This window comes from Colias croceus, chromosome 22 (genome assembly GCF_905220415.1).
Source record: "Colias croceus chromosome 22, ilColCroc2.1".
Classification (NCBI taxonomy): Eukaryota; Metazoa; Arthropoda; class Insecta; order Lepidoptera; family Pieridae; genus Colias; species Colias croceus.
In genome coordinates this window covers 7,784,633-7,799,292 of record NC_059558.1, presented here as the reverse complement: position 1 = coordinate 7,799,292, position 14,660 = coordinate 7,784,633, and the positions used below count along the sequence as shown (strand labels likewise).

Genomic DNA, 14,660 nt, shown 5'->3' with positions numbered 1-14,660 from the left:
TTTATTTTTATTCATAAACTATATTACATAACTATATAAACTATATTTTTTGCCAAAAAACAAAAAAAATCATGGGAGTGAACTAAGAGATGAAAATATGTAGAGCTGTCACGCAAAAGCGTGAAGTGATCGCTAGAGAAACGTGGCCGATAACTCGTGTACCTATATTTATAATATAAAATACTAAAGTTTGTATTAATATTGTTTAGTTCCGATTGTGTAGGTACTTGAAAGAATCTTGCTCCAGCGAGCCATAAAATTTAGTTTTAGACAGTGAAACGTTTAATGGTCATTGTTTATCTTGTCAGATTGGCCTAAATCATTGAAAGAAGTGATGTATTTTTATGAAGTTTCTGTGTATTCGGTTCGTAAACTATTTTATACCCCTAAGTGATAAGGGCGTAAAATTTGCCACGTCAGCGGTCAGCCAGTAAATCTATAATAGTTAATAACTTGCTACGAGCCGGGTTGATCATAAAACAATAATTTATCGTTTGGCAGGACACAGAAAACCACTCTAAAACTCGTAAAGTTAACTAAATAATAACTTTATGTGAATTAACAAGAACAAAGAGTTAAAATAAAATTGTGTTCAATTGTACATAATTATATAGGTTAAAAAACTATCCAATTAAAAGCCTAGCCTATTTATTAAATCGCGTCAATCAACAAAAAATTTAGTAAATGGAGTAAGACCATATAAAAAATATGTTATAATATTTCCACTTTTCTAATTTTATTACTATCTACCTTTAACAATATTATGGAACCATTTTATCTTCAAACTAAAACATTTATTTATTAAATTAGACTTCTTCTAGAGGTACTTCTGGATCGTCATAACATATTTTTAACATTTACCACCGATTCGGAAAGCAGTATCTATGGAGAAGAACCGGCAAGAATCTCCATAATTGCTCTTTCTTCAAGATCAGCTTACAAGCATAAAATACATTATTCCTTTATTCCGATATATGTGTCCTTAGCACTATTAGGGCTTAATACATAATTAATAGACGCTCTTATCTCTATTGTTATTTTAGTCTAGACGAGCTTGTGTACGGCTTCTGTCTTCAGTAATATTTCAGAGTTGTTAGGTTCCTTGATTGAATTAGGTTGAAGATATTTTTTTTTTTTTATGAAATTAGAAGGCAAACGAGCAGACGCCTTGCCTGATGGTAAGCTAAGTGCGCCGCCAATAGACTACCGCAACTGATGTTACGGGTGTTGCCTACTAGAAGAGGGAAATGGACAAGATATAGGGTAGAATAGGATATGCCATATTTGATTAATTATGTTAAATTTTGGTTGTTATCCATACTTATACTTATTAATATTATAAATGCGAAAGTAACTCTGTCTGTCTGTCTGTCTGTTACTCAATCACACCTAAACTACTGAACCAATTTTCATGAAATTTGGTATGGAGATATTTTGATATCCGAGAAAGGACATAGGCTATCCCGGAAAAATGACGCAATCCTAGAAATCACACGGGAACGGGAACTATGCGGGTTTTTCTTTGACTGTAGTATATAATATACCGTATAAAACATAATGTTATCATGTTTTATTACCTACTACAATGATTAAATTCAACCTAAAGGTATAGCTGAAATTTCAATATTTTAGATCTTCGTAAATCACTAACAGAAGTCAGAACATAAATAATTTGTAAAATATAATATAATGTAAATAAGAGATGTTAAATTTGAAATGCAAGCAACAACACGTGTAAAAGCTAGTATAATAGAATTAATTAGGGCACAAATGTTGCCATATTAGAATTGATCAATAAAAAGATGTGCTGCGTCGACGTGCATTTGATAAGGTTGCGATGTCTGTGTCATAATAAGCGATTTATTAAAAAGTATTAATTAAGTATATGTTCATATATTTAGGTACCTACATCAAATCTCTAAAGTTAATAAATATATATTATAATTAGACATGATAGAGATGAACTCTAGCTCTCATAAAAGTTTGGTTTTCATATCTTTTCGGTACATCCAAACTATTATTTAATATTATAAATGCGAAAGTAACTCTGCCTGTCTGTCTGTTACTCAATCACGCCTAAACTACTGAACCAATTTGGTATATGGAGATATTTTGATACCCGAGAAAGGACTTAAGCTACCTTTTATTGCGAAATATGTACCACGGGAGAAGCCGGGGCGGACCACCAGTAATAATATATTTAAGATTAATTTGTCACAGAATAAGTGTAAATAGGCTACATTCCCTTTGGCGAACGTATCTGTAGAAAGTATCTTACTGCGGCTATAGCACCTTATTTAGATATATAGAGCTTTTAAGGGCCCTTAGTAGGTGAACACGGCAAAATGGACTGTTTTCTATGAGCTATAATTGAAAATATTGAAGTTTTTTCGAACTGAAATTTCTAATATGTATTACAGAACGTATAAGTGATGGGATGACTGTTTCCAAAACACGATTGGAAAAATTTTGCTCGATAAAAAAAAATCCTGAAGTTACCTCTAAAATATCATATAAATACTCATTACAACCGTATTTTACGATAATAATTGGTATAAAATCATAAATACATAGGTATTTACCTTCTCGATTTCGTGACTGTTTTAGATTTAGAAAATACTAAATATTTTCATTCACTTTTTGATAAAAATGTGAATGGCGCTTACGATTTTTAGTTTCGAGCACATTGATTCCATACTAAACGCGGACCCCCTCACCGCTTACCTCAGGCCCGAATAGCTGAATTTTCGCTGACCGCCTAACCCCCCTTAACCTGTCTTTTTCATTGAAGTCGGAAGCTTAAACTGCCACAAAAAATCTGAAAATAAAGCGTGATGCCCTTAACCTAATCTAATATTTCCTAAAGCTTATGACATGTTAAATGTTTAATACAAATAGGTAATACTAAATCGCGTCGCTCATCACACAATCTTAATTGGAGTGTGCGAACCACTTTTACCCGGAAGGCGATATCGTCACGCTATTCAGACTAGATAGGAAAACTATGTATATTTATAGCTTTATCATATATTATGGTATATAATGGTATATTTAAAAATTATTTGAATATTTGGACTTTTTTGATATGTAAGGCAAATTTTGTTTAAAAGAAAATCAAAAGAATTGATGAATCTGATGTTTATTTAAATCTGTATTTAAATAAACAACAGAGATCAACAGATTTAAGTGAGTTAAATAATAACAGAAACAAAAAAATAGATAACCTTAAAAAAGAAACCTCCCTGTATTCACTTTTAATTGTTGTTAAAACAAATATGATACTAAAATAAACACCTGTTTTCATGCTGTGAAAAATAATGGTGAGCATAACGTTCGAACCAAAGGAGTCTTAATTAAAAGATAAATATAAAAAGGAATGAAAAAAAAATGTCGGATAATATTTTTTACTTATTCTTCAGTTATAATTTCGCCAACGCAGCCACAGAGCCAATTTAAGCTATTTTTAAACATACATCAGCAATAACGAACAAGGTATTAAAATTGCTAGCAAGATTGATTTTCTAGAAGTTTCTCGAATATTATATTTTTTCATACGATATTTCACAAATTACTTTTATAACGTTTATCAACTAGCTTTCCGCCCGCGGCTTCGCCCGCTTAAAACCTAAAACCTTTAAGGGATTACTGGAACACATTTACATACACACAGAATATCTTGAATTAAATAATCCTATTTTTAATACTTTATTATATTGTAATATCCATACTAATATTATAATGCGAAAGTAACTCTGTCTGTTTGTTAATCACGCCTTAACTACTGAACCAATTTGCATGAAATTTGGTGTAGAGATATTTTGATACCCGAGAAAGGACATAGGCTACTTTTTACTCCGGGACATAGGATAGGTTTCGTCACGGAAATCCCACGGGAACGGGAACTATGCGTGTTTTTCTTTGACTGCGCGGGCGATGCCGCGGGCGGTAAGCTAGTATTGTATAACTTTTAATATTATGTACAAACGTCGCAGACGACAGCTAGTTATGAATAGTTATTAAACCTCTTATTCACCTAAGATTTTCATCTAAGAAACAAAGCGAAACACCATTTAATATTTGCTCCGTACCTTAAATAGGTATTTGTGTAAGAAACTTTTAATATTGTACAGATTCACAAACTTTATTCATTCATAAGACTTGTTTCTTGATTAATAATAAACGTAATCTTGCTTAAATATTAAATCCAATCTTACAAAAAAGTACTATTAATGTAGCCCTGCAGTGCCCGTAGATTAAACTATCAATACTTATACCCATTATTATATATAGATAACTGTAGAAATAAACACTTATATCATTTTTTGCTAAATAATAGAACTAAAAAGGTGAAAAAAAGATTAATCTCCATTTTTAACGTCTTAAAACTTCTTTACAATATAAATCTTTTGATAAATTAGAATTCATAGTTCTAAAATCATAGCGAATTTCTAATATAAAAATGAATCGCAAAATGTGTTGCGCATAACTCGAGAATGGCTGAACCGATTACGTTAATTCTTTTTTTATAATATTCATTGAAGTACGAGGATGATTATTGGAGAGAAAACGTAACCACGGGCGAAGCCGGAGCGGACCGCTAGTAAGTTATAAAAATTGATAGAGTTAGAATCGTTGCCAACGTATTTAATGGAAGTAGGTTAAAGACGAATAGATAATTAAAAAAATAAGAGCTATTTTATAAACTTATAATATTTATCGAAGTAACAAGATTACGCATAGATTATAAAAATAACAAGATTACACATTTATTCAGCATCTTTTTTATTCATACTTTCAGGCCGCATTTTAAAAGCAAGAAAATATCTTTCAATGCTCGAACGCGAAATGTTAAATGCAAAATTTTCACAGAGAGTAACACTCCCTCTAATAAAGCCGTGAATGAGCCCTCTGTGAGGACTGGCCTTGAAGTCAAGAACTAGTTAAGAAAAAGGTTCTACATTTTCATTAAAACCTAGCGTTTAGTAGATTTTTTAACCTTTAGTGTTTCAGGTTTTGCTTTTAATTATTAGAATATTAGATTATACCAATTTAATATTTATATCACACATAGTATAAAACAAAGTCGCTTTCTCTGTCCCTATGTATGCTTAAATCTTTAACACTATGTAACGGTTTTTGATACGGTTTTTTTAATAGATAGAGTGACTATTCAAGAGGAAGGTTTTAGTAAATAATTTATTAGGTTTTAGACAACGCGGGCAAAGCCGCGGGCGGAAAGCTAATTTTTATCACATTTGTATAAAAAGATTATTACTATCAGAAGAAGTTAAGAAAGTTTTACGACGGTAAATATCTATGATTGAAGAACAAATTGGAAAAGTTATAGTCTAATTATACTCGTAATAGAAATATCGTAAAAACTCATAATTTTCTTTCGATAACAGCTATTATATTATACTTTGAAGGTTTTCTTTTGTAACTGATATCATTTTATTAACTACAGTTATTTAATAACTCAATAGTTTTCAAAACTCAAACTCAAACTCAAACATTTATTTATTCAATTAGACTTCTTCGAGAAGCACTTTTGAAACGTCAATACATATTTTTATCATTTACCACCGATTCGGAAAGCAGTATCTATGGAGAAGAATCGGCAAGAAACTCCATAGTTGCTCTTTTAAATCATTTCAGTATTACAATTTAATTTTACAAAATATGTAAGTAACCGTACATCATATACAAAGAAAGAAAGTTTAATCTTTAATAACATTACGTAGAGCTATCTATAGACATTTTCCAATTTAGACAGTATAAATACATGTATATACTTTCAGTATTCAGTCTTATTTTACTCGTTATAAAATTAAAAAAAAATAAATCACGTAAATTTCCTAATGGCAACCCTGACGATAGGAATTCTGCCAACGCGGTTCAAATTTAAAAAGGTTTAAATATTGGCAATATTCGGAGATCGTTCTAGAACATTTTAAATTCAAATCAGGTAACGGAAAAACGGAATCAATTCAAGTTTTATGCGTTTTATCGAAGATTCTCACTGCATCTTGCAGCTCCCGGACGATTTGAAACGTGTGCAATGGAATATGCATTTATTGTAAAAACTAGTTTCCGCCCGCGACTCCGTCCGCGCGGAAAAATTAAGATTTATATTTTTCTACGTATTTTTCCGGGATAAAAAGTATCCTATATTATGCCCAGGATAATAAGGTATAATTATACCAAGTTTCATCGAAATCGAACCGTTAGTTTTCACGTGATGCCTGAACATACAGACAAACAGACAGACACACAAAAAAATTTTTAATCACATATTTGGGTTTGGTATCGATTCAGTAACACCCTCTGGTATTTATTTTTTCAATATTTTCAATGTACAGAATTGACCCTTCTACAGATTTATTATATGTATATTATATAGATATTTTAGTTGAAGCTTTTTAACCGATTCCGCTGGAAAGATATAACTTTTAAGTGTTTTTCTTAATTTCGTATATCGCTCTTTGTTTATTTTCTAATTTTTTTTCTTGCAAATGATATTTGGGATAGATCTAAAATTGGTAGAAAAACATATGTGTATTGAGAGATATTAAACTATAATGCCTGGATCACAATCAATATTGTAGTTTAAATATAAATTACGTAAATTAAAAAAAGACGTGTGGCACTCGGGGATTGCCGCGGAAAGCTATTGCATAGCATGCCTTCAAGCCACACCTTCAAGCCCGTCGGAGTGGGGGCGTGAGGTTTTTTCGTTACGGAATTTCTCGATTCGGTCCCCGCGCTCAAGGCCCGCGATAGAAGCTATGCAATAGCTTAAAAAAATTAATAACTTCTATTTATTTAATATGAAACTATGCAATTCTATTGTACAAATAAAAATACACTCAAAAAAATCTGCATTGTAACTAAAACAATGGTATATCTAGATTTATATCAACATACACAGAGGGAGCACTCTAAAACCACACTCAAACTACGCGCATACATAACGAACCAATATAACTCAGTGATGTAGCTTTATACCTACTGATAAAATATTGTTTAAATCGATTAAGTATTTTTTGAATTTATCTATTACAAACACATATTACAATCCATTTATGTTATTAAATTAAGCCTTGTTTTTACTTGCGGGAAAAGCACAGGCAGAAGCTTATATTTATATTTTTTTGAAGTGAAACTTCTTTATTGGGATTGGAAAAAAGTTTAGTGTTACATTTTTTCGTTACGCGTGACATTTTTCTGTTACGCGCCATCTTTTTCTTATCCCTACCACGCGTGATTCGACGTATTTCTGTAAAGTTGCATATAGTAAATTATTTTTTGAAAAATAAGGTCATAAAGAAATTTCACTTCTTACGTGTGTACACTAGTACACGCACACATTTTTATTTTATTACAGTGTTTTAACGCTTTAGAGGTAAAAAAGGGGTTGGTCTTTGGCTATTTTTTATTTTATTTATTAACATTTATAAGCTTTACCTACGTAATACTTGTATGTAACTGACATGTTTGTATATTACCGAGTCCTTTAGATTTGATTTTGACCCACTTTAAAAAGAAATATTTAATTCAAACTTTTTAAGTACACTTATTAAGAATCAATGAAAATACAATAATTTCATGATTTTTTTAAACGATATTAATTATATTATTAATGGCAATATGGATACTACCATTCTACATAATGCCATCCAACACGTTATCAATACTAATCACGGTTGTTGACCTCATTACGTGACATCCAGGGCTAAATAAAGAATTTAATAACACGGAGTATGGATGGCGCGGGAGTGCTGTGTGCTTCGCTGAGCATGAACATCGGGGAACGTGACCTCCCGACTGGGATAGGCCAGGAGCTGGCGATGATTTTCCAGAACAACTTTATTATAGATTGTTTTATACGCACGTGGCAAATACATGTTTACTAGCTGTGCATCATGGTTTCATTCATTCATCTATTTAGAGTAAATTTAATCGTTTATAATATTAATTTATGAATATTTCTCTTTTGAATCAGACATGCATGTTTTTGCATCATTTCTGCTCCGCTCAATTGATGATAATGTGGCCTATAGCCTTCCTCGATAAATGGTATATGCAGCACAAACATAACTTTTCAATTTGAAAAAATATGCTAACAAAACTAATAAAATTTTCATCCTCATTATGAGTAGAGATTATGATAACGTGATGGGTTTGTTTAGAGATGGAAGGTAGTATAATATAATTTTAAAATGTTACATCTAATCTGTAAGCAAGCTCTCTGACTATCTATCGAGCGCCAGAGTGACTGAAACCGCTGAATTTCGTGCTCCAAATGATGAATTACGTAATTTGATTATCGATATCGACTCTATGCTAACGGGATAAAGAGCATTTTCCTTTGAACGTGTCACAAATCCAGGTTTTATGTTTATCGCAAAAGCTGAATGATTGTTAAGTTCGTTTTTTGAAGAGCCTTTGTTGAGTTTATCGCTTAAATTTTGTTATAAAAGGTACCGTTATTGATTAACAAACCGTGTTCAAGTATATAGTTATTTTTATATTAGGATTGTTATTTTTAAGGGTAGGTACTACATGTATCGTCATTGTTTGTTAGGTAGAACAAAAATTATGTCGATTGTAATAAATTTATGTTAGGATTTGTTTTTATTTTGTTTGTACACGGTAGTTCGTAAAACGTTTCTTCAACATTAAAAATAACCTGTAGATGATAAAATAAGATAAAATGTTTTACAAAAATAAAAAAATGATATACATAAAGATATGACTTGCTAAATATTTATTTTAATTCGTACTTTTTTTATTTTAATTCGTACAAATAAAGTTTTACGAACTCCAATAAAAAATTAAATTAAGTACATATATATTGTACACATTCTCGTCATGATCCTATTAATTTGAGTTATATATAGCATTGGAATTCATATTATAAACGTGGACATAATAGATAGTAGAGTAATCATTAAACTTTCGCTAATAAGTTATCGGAAACGTAGAAACTCTATCATTTCCTACATTTAGAACAATACACATTACGAATGAAATGGAATGTCTATAAATGTAAATTTATATGTTTGTATGTTTGTTAGATATCGTTATACGTATATTTTATAATTCAAGTCTAATGGCACTCCAACAAGGGGCTACTGAAAATCAGCGCTTCACAACAAGTGCAGCTGAACATGCTGAGTAGCGACCCCTTTTAGCACCACACTGATTAGGAATAAGTACAATTTATTTTTCTTTTTTTAATTTGTTGCTTTTGTTTTGTGTGTATTTTTTTTCTTTTATTATGTGTGTGGTGTTGAATAAACTTTTCTTTCTTTCTTTCTTTCTTTCTTATATAGTAGACCAAAATTTGTACAATTTAAAAACTCAAATCCAAACATTTATTTATTCAATTAGGCATCTTCTAGGAGCACTTTTGAATCGTCATAACATATTTTTACATTTACCATTATTACAATTATTTTATCAACTTTTACTATACTTTCTTTAAGTACTTACTAGGGTCACTTAATACATAATTTTGATTCAGCAATTTGTCTCTTCAACACAGTACAGATGCATGAATTTCAGCACTTTAAGATATCTAGATAACATTAGCTTTTAAATATATAAACAATATCCAACATAATCCGTTCGATAATTAATTATTATACTAGTGAAGATCTATTCTTAGACAATAGAAGAATAGAAATGCACACAAAAATATATAACAATCAGTTTAGCGTTTTCAGAAGAGTTTGGTTACAAAAACTATATTTTTATATAGGGACATTTTTTTCACCGATAGTATTATAATATTATTCAACGCATAATTTATCCAATCAGCTACGTAATTACAAATAGCATAGCCTATTTAATATAATTACTATTGCAATGTAAACAGAAATCAATTTCGGTCCTCTGGTACCAAATTGTGCAGGACAATGACGCTCTAACGACCATCCATTGTTCTAGGCCACCTGATAAAACGGGCTGAAATTAACATTCGGATATCCGCGCTATATAAGTTACTAGCATTCCGCCCGCGACTTCGTCCGCTTTATCTAAAACCTAATCAATTATATACTCAAACCTGCCCTTTGAATCACTAAATCTATTTAAAAAAACGCATCAAAATACGTTGAGTAGTTTTAAAGATATAAGCATAGGTACATGGGGACATAGGGACAGAGAAGGCGACTTTGTTTTATACTATGTAGTGATTATACTATCCCTATAGTGATCTTTTGGTTTTTATTTTTTACCCTTGCTGAAAGAAATCACTTATAAGTGATAAGGCCGCCAATATTATACATAGTATAAATTATAATAAATAAGTTGTACCTACACTATTTTATTGGAAATTTGTAAAATTTGGTTCAAATATATTGAAATTGAAATCTGAGAAAGGAAATGGGACGGGTTTTATCGCGGAAAACCCACGGGAACGTGAACTATGCGAGCTTTTATTTGACGAAGAAGCCGCGGGCGGAAAGTAGTTTTTTGTTTGTTTGTCCTTCTTTTATATTGTGATTCTACACGCATGTAAACTAATATATACATAACATCTTTAAATTAATATGTATTTTGTTAACATTTAGTGTAACTAAAGCAGCTTAAAGCGCTGTTTCATAAGCACTTTTGAATACGTATAAATTTTTTTTTGTCAAAGATTATAAGTCCGTAGATCATAATATGTAAAGAAAGCCAAAACATGAAATAATTATAGGTCATTTTACTTCTACCTTGTAGGTATAGATACAGATATCTAATCAAATTCATAGGTTGTTATCATCATCATTATCAGTCCATATAATATGTTCTCACCACAGTTCTCACTGCTGCACGGACCTATGCGGGTACAGACCATAAAATGAGTTATCGAGTGCAAAATGATTTAAATCCAAATACATCAAGTTAATGAGTTAAAAATACAAATAAAAGAACTAAACCAACAAAAACGCCAAAGAGCCCGTTTCGTTTCGTAACAAAGTCGGAAGTTGAAAAAGATATACAATAGCAAGCGATAATGTGTTACGTCGTGGGAATGTAATTCATTGATTTGATCTTACTGGAATACAAACGAATGTACTGGTTTCTATTGGCTTGAATACGCTATAGACCTCGTTAGGATAGTGTTAATTTTATAGTGTTGTGCTCCGCGGTTTTACCCGCATTGTTCCGCTCCTGTAGGTCTTAGCATGATGATATGTAGCCTTTCTCGATAAATGGGCATCATACATTGAAAGAATTTTTCAAATCGGACCAGTAGTTCCCGAGATTAGCGCGTTCAAACAAATTAACTCTTCAGCTTTATAATATTAAGTATACGTAGATAGAGCTGAATAAAAGATAAACTTTGTTGTTTTTTTTTTTATTATGTATCAATTATTTGGAGTAGTTTTTGAAAGCCGGCTAAGCTGCATATTCTGCCCTATCGCGATAGGTATAAGTACTAGTGACGATTTTAAACTTACTAATAACTAGTGGTCCGCCCCGGCTTCGCCCGTGGTACCTACATGTTTGAACTATCCTATCTCTCAAGTTGGATCGAACTGCACATGGTGTGCGAATTTTATTATAATCGGTTAAGTGGTTTAGGAGTCCATTGAGGACAAACATTGTGACACGAGATTTATATATATTAAGATTTTTCACCAATACATTATACAAATAATATCGAAATTAAAGTACATAATATTACGTAAATACAAAAAAGAGCCTTTCCAAACTAACTTCCAAACGTAGGTGATTTTTTATAACACTTCTTCGTCATTAACTCAACCAAGGGCAAACTAAAACATTCTGCTTCTTAAATGTTTGCGTTTTAAAAAGCGTCAATGAAAAGCAGACCAAACGTATGGTTGGTAACTGTGAGGTTGGGAAATAAAACAAAATTATATGATAAGTTGGCAAATGATTATTCGACGAAATAAAATTCTGCGAAACGTTAGCAAGTGATAATCTGGCAAAAAATTTTCTTCGAAAAGGTAGAGAACTAGCCTACATACTACCTTAAAGTATAATATCTATTAAAAACATACTATCCTTAAGTATAAAAAGTCTGGTCTTCAAATAGAATCACGTAGCAGATAAAACTCGAAAAGAAACTTCTAGAATATTCTGGCAAACGGCACGTGCGTCGCTTAATTTCACTTGGCACCGAATAGTGTTAATCTATCATCATTTATCTAGTTATTCATTAGCTATATTTATTAAAGGAAATAAAAGAATGTGTCGTCATGTATTATAGCTTTCCGCCCGCGGCTTCGCCCGCGATTTCAAAGAATAACCAGCTTAGTTCCCGTTCTCGTGGAAATTACGGGATAAAACCTATCCTACGTGTTAATCCAAATTACCCTCTATATGTGTGCTAAATTTCATTGTAATCGGTTCAGTAGTTTTTACGTGAAAGAGTAACAAACATCCACACATCCATACATCCATACATCCATACATCCATACTTACAAACTTTCGCCTTTATAATAGTATTAAGATATATTAGAATATTAGATATTAGATTAGATTAGATATAGTAGGACTTTACTAGGCAATATTAGAGCTGTTGGTTTAGTATTATGGTTCGGTATCTTTAATATTACCTATTTATTTTTCAATGTGCTTTTGGCAATTATCTTTTTAAAATTGATTGTGTTTGGTTTTACGGAATATTTTTAAGTTCAAATTAACGGTCAAAAACACGTTTTATTTCGAAGTTTTGAACATTATAACTAGAGGGGTTTAGAGCCGTTAAAATATTTCATTTCGTAATTAATTTAGACCTCTTTACCATTCTGAGGAAACCGAATTTTCCCTTGATTGATTGTTATTTAATCGGCCCTTACGAAATCCATTATGCCAGTAATTACTTTATGGGGCTTGTATTTTGTCAGAAATAAATCGTTATTTATAAGACAGATTAAAAATATAGGAAATTTTATGGTGTGACTATAAATATGACGTTATTAATCACTCTGGTGCATAGCATAGAATCTGGCACCTTCGACTTCATTACGTTTTTTAGCAGTAAAAAAATAGATCTGCTATTAGATATGAATTGCATGTTGTAGCCGATTGAGTTACTATACATAAGGCGCATATATACATCCATACTTAAAGTATAAAGCTGAAGAGTTTGTTTGTTTGAATGCGCTATCTCAGGAACTACTGGTCCTATTTAAAAAATCTTTCGGAGTTATATAGCCCATGCATCGAGGAAGGCTATAGGCTATATAGTATATATCATCACGCTAGGACCAACAAGAGCGGAGCAATGTGGGTAAAACCGCGGGGCACAGCTAGTCATGAAATAGCAATCAATGTGTCATGTATTCCACTAGGGAACTCAGGACTTCATGTAATGGATAAATACAAATCTTTTATATACCCAAGAATTAACAATATATGTATACCAATACTTCGTTAAAACTTTAATAAACACGAACTGGTTTAAGACTGAACAATTATCGAAGTTGTAAACATCTGTAGCGAACATGTGTATTAAACGATCAAATAAAACTTTGTAAGCTTTAAAACTTCCCGGTCTCAGTACAGCTCCTTGTAGCACTCCTATACATTAACAGTCTTATTTATTGTTATAAATACAAAGTATAGTTTAATTGAATAATAAAAAAAAAAAAAAATAATAAAATAATAAATTCTTTATTTGAAAACAGAAATACATGTGTACATATGCAATTAGATTTTGGGATAACTTACATATAATTAAAACATAAACCGTAGGTTAATTGCGCTATTTAAACAATGTCTCCTATACTAGGGAATGTCCTGTGTTACAGGAGACATTTATCCGTCCGTTGATACAAATGATATACCTGATTATTGTAACAATTCTATATTATGCAAGTATCACTTTAGCCAAAGATTTGGTGAATTTAAAAAATATACTCTTTAGGAAAAAAAAAGAAAAAAAAGAGAAATTGAACTAAAAATCTAAAAGAATTTAAAAGAAAGGATATACGTATTGAGTGTGTGTGTGTGTGTGTGTGTGTGTGTGTGTGTGTGTGTGTGTGTGTGTGAGGGAGTGTTCGTGTGTGTGTGTTTTCTATTTTGTAGTTTGGATTAAATAATATAGTGATCTAACAAGTGTTCACATTCATCATAATTAAGATCTAGAAGGTAATTAGTTAGGTTGGACTTACATTGTAATGTGTTCATGTTGTGTATATTAAGTGTCTTATTTAATTTATTATATAGATGAGCACTTAGGAATTCGTAATGTCTTTTTGCAAGCTTAGTATTTGTATATAAGACTGGGCATATCGGCGGGGGTCGCCTCTTAACTGGGAATTTACTTTTAGTTGCGGGAAGGCTTTTATGCTTCTTCAACATTGCCCGGAGTATATACATTTTGCGCACTGTAAGTACCTTAAAGTCAGTGTATACTTGTTTCGTTGGGTATCTGAAGGGTTTGTTGAGAAGAGATTTAATCACTGCTCTTTGAGCTCGTTCAGCTTGTAGAATATTGTTTTTCGGAGCACCTCCCCAGACAGTGATGCAGTAACCAATAATTGATTCGCATAATGCGGTGTACACTATTTTAAGAACACCTTTATTGGCAGGGATCCGTAATTTTTTAAAAACGAATATTAACTTACGTATTCGCGAAGAGATGGCTTCAAGGTGCTGTTTCCAGGAGAGGCAAGAGTCTAACCAGACTCCG

The 14,660-nt window shown here is 31.6% G+C and overlaps 1 protein-coding gene across 1 annotated transcript in view; it reads right to left on the bottom strand.

Annotated features, from left to right (window-relative positions):
• Positions 1-14,660, bottom strand: part of LOC123701608 — a 98,021-nt gene that overhangs the window by 39,996 nt on the left and 43,365 nt on the right. The window lies entirely within an intron of this gene.